The sequence below is a fragment of the Dermacentor silvarum genome, chromosome 3, assembly GCF_013339745.2.
Source record: "Dermacentor silvarum isolate Dsil-2018 chromosome 3, BIME_Dsil_1.4, whole genome shotgun sequence".
Classification (NCBI taxonomy): Eukaryota; Metazoa; Arthropoda; class Arachnida; order Ixodida; family Ixodidae; genus Dermacentor; species Dermacentor silvarum.
In genome coordinates, this window is record NC_051156.1 from 98506213 (window position 1) to 98509725 (window position 3513).

Below are 3513 nucleotides of genomic sequence, written 5' to 3' on the forward strand. Positions count from 1 at the left end.
GACTTAGCAGAGTAGCAGAGACCGGTTAGATAACTTCAATACTCGCACATCTCGTGATATAACATATAGAAGGCCGGCAGCCCATAGGTTCAAACCGGATATCCGGCGATTCTTACAGCTTTCATGGCTAATGTCACGTTATGCGACACGAAGGCATTGCAGGTAATTTAGGATGTTCGCGTCCTTAAAGAGGCTGGCAGTACAATGGAGTGTTGATCGGAGTTGGCAAAGTCAGGAAATGTAGTATGAAAACTCCACTTCACAACAGACAGAGCGTTGTTGCACCCGTAAAAAAAAAGAAAAAAAAGAAAAAAGATCAAACTAAAAAAAAAAAAAATGGAGGTGCCGGGGTTTGAACCCGGGACTTCTCACATGCGAAGCGAGCGCTCTACCACTGAGCTACACCCCCAGGACGTTAAACACGCAGCTACAAATGGTCGAGTCATAAAGGTCAAGGCAGTTTGAACTGCATTGTTCCAAGTTTTGTGATTTAGTTCAAGACTACACACAACGCATGCACAAACTACCAGGTCAATCCACGAGAGATCGAAACTGGTAGTATATTTGACGTTTTATATATTTTATTATTTGAAAGCGAAAGCCTGTCATGTCTCGTTTTGAGGTGACCTTGAAAAAGGAGCCGGAAGTTTGAAAAAAAATCCGTAATAAATATGTACAGTAAATCGATAACTCAATAAGGTCATCACAAACCCCATAACATTATATATCAATATATAGGTAATTACATGAGGAATATAAATAACGATAACTGATCATGATAGTAATTAAATTAATTTTGATAATGAGAATGACAAAGTGGCAAAATGGGTTAAAAGAACCCAAAGTTGCAAAGAATGGAGAATTAAGGATGGCAATGTGTAAGTATGGTTATGATAGTAACGATAAGGATAGTAGAATGCAATAATGACTTAATAATGAGCATGACATAGCAAAAAATGGCAATGACTCAGCAAAAAAAGATCAACACTTAAAACCACTGGAATGGGTTTGGATGTGGGCACTAAGTGAAGGAAACATTAAGGGATGATGGTAGAAGTCATAGTCATGAGCATGACTCAGCAAAAATGACAATGACTCAGCGAAAAAAGATTAACACTCAAAAACCACTGAAATGGGTTCGGACGTGGGTACTAAGTGAAGAAAACCCTAAATGATGATGGTAGAAGTCATAGTCATGAGCATGACTCAGCAAAATTGACAATAACTCAGAAAAAAAGATTAACACTAAAAAAAAACACTGAAACGGGTTAGGACGTGGGTACTAAGTGAAGGAAACACTAAAGGATGATGGTAGAAGTCATAGACATGACCATGACTCAGCAAAAATGACGACTCAGCGAAAAAAGATTAACACTAAAAATAAACACTGAAATGGGTTCGGACGTGGGCACCAAGTGAAGGAAACACTAAAAGATGATGATAGAAGTCCTAGTCATGAGCATGACTCAGAAAAAATGAGAAATGACTCCGTGAGAAATATTAACACTCAAAAACCAATGGAATGGGTTTGGATGAGGTACTAAGCGAAGGAAAAGACTAAAGGTCCATAGTCGAAGTCATATTCATGAGCATGACTAAGGCTTTTTGGCTTAAGGTCTCTTAGGCGTAGCTAAAGGGACTCGCGAGTGTTATTTTTCTGGCGATTTTGCCCATTACGTACACGTGACTGAATAGTGCTAAACTGGCAATGGTCTATGAAAAAAAAAAGCTATTAGTAAACGGGAGAAAAACCAACATTCGTCGGGCGACGACTACAAGTTTACGAAATGTGTTTTTTCTTAAATTCGAGACAATGTTAAGACCACGAAAGTGCAATCAGGAACGGAACCCAATCGGGAACGTTCGCGCGCTGGGGGCAGGGAAAGGGAAGGAAAGGGCCTCGCGCGCGTTGCGTCGGGTCTCCTTCAGTGTACTTTGGCACTGAGCCGTGCTCCCTTAAGGGCTGCAGAAGATATCGCCAACCTTTTCTCATAACGAACCACTTAGTAGTTTAGTGCGCGCTCGGCAAATCACGCATTGTTCGGTCGGTGGCGGAACAGGCCACTTTCGACGAGAAACGCCGTCAAGGTCGCCGGGAGCAGGCTCGTGTTCACCGTGCGGATCCTGCGTTCAAGGCAGCCCAAGCCGAGGCTCGGTTACAGCGGCTGGCAGCGCATCCCACGTTAAAAGCCCGTCTTACCGAAGGGCAGTGGACCCTGAGGTCAGTTGTACATTACGAAGAGGAGCAGCGGGAATGCGAGGAGCGTCGGCGCGCCCAGAAGCGAGAATAGGCACGCAGGCAACGTGAAACCGCCGTTGCCGCTGCTCCGAGCCCGACAACAACATCGAGTGCCGACCACGCCACAGTTCGTCACTTCAGTACAGCGGCCCATATTCCTCGTCAATGGGCAACGAGCACATTTACAGCCCTGCATTCTTATTTTTTAAGCAAAATCTCGACATGAAAGCTTTGGAAATGAACAGAGTGCTAACGAGGCTTGCCTTCTGTAGTGTGTATGTGTGCCCGTTCAGACGAAGTGCGCGGCTCTGCCAGTAAGCCAAGTGCAGCGAGCCACTTCTGAGCTTAATGCTATGTACTTTAGAACTATTTATTTATACCATACGTGCTGCTCGGAGGTTGCAGGTGTTATGTCGTGCGTGAGACCTGAGTCGCCGTCTGCAGCTCTGCTTGGTTTCAGGCAAGATTCAGGTTACACACGCTTGCGTTACAGTGGTGTGAGCGAGAGTGGTGCACGGCGCCTGGACAATTGTATACACAGAAACCGATGAGGCTGCCTGTGCAGGACATAACACTTAGGCTTCAAAAGCGCGTTTGATGTTGGTTCTGGGACCATCATGTGATCAGAAGGCAACTATGGGTAGGCCTTAGAGCTGCGACCGAGTTTTTTGTGCCCAGTACCTGATGGTGCACAGGAAAATTCCGTTCCAGCGAAATTTCCCTAGTGTTGAAGATGTCTCTGCTGTGGAAGATCTTGCATCAAGGTCTTACAGATTGCATCCAATTAGTGATGGCGATCAGATCTGTTAACACTGCTTCAAGCGCTACAAATATTTGGTCTCAGCTTTTTGGGATTCTGGTGATACCGGTAACGTTTTCGTCGCCGATGAAGAAACGGTCGGCGAGTTGAACAGGCACCTGGAGTTCACTCAGGCCCCCATCTTAGACCCATGTCGTGTTCCTCAAATACAAGAAAAGCTTAGGCAAAAAGGAAGCAGAGCTAAATCGAAAATGATGTTGCAGTCTGAATTCGATCAGGAGGCAGTGCTTTTTTTTAGGGGCGAAGCTCCTTAGGGTGTGGGTCTGTCCCTCCTCTGTAGTATGTAGTAGTAGTAGTAGTAGTAGTAGTAGTAGTAGTAGTAGTCGTAGTAGTAGGTAGCCACGTCTACTTTCATGAAAAAAAAATCCGAAAGTTCTGTCCGTAGCAGCGGAATCGCTTCCGAACGCGCGGCGCTAACCACTACGCCACGAAACACACGTGGACACACGCACCA

At 45.1% G+C, this 3513-nt stretch overlaps 1 non-coding gene across 1 annotated transcript; it reads right to left on the minus strand.

Moving 5' to 3' along the window:
- Positions 1-337: 337 nt before the first annotated feature.
- Trnaa-cgc (transfer RNA alanine (anticodon CGC)) lies at positions 338-409 on the minus strand. The gene has a single exon. It is a non-coding gene; the product is annotated as a tRNA-Ala (tRNA).
- Positions 410-3513: the final 3104 nt, after the last annotated feature.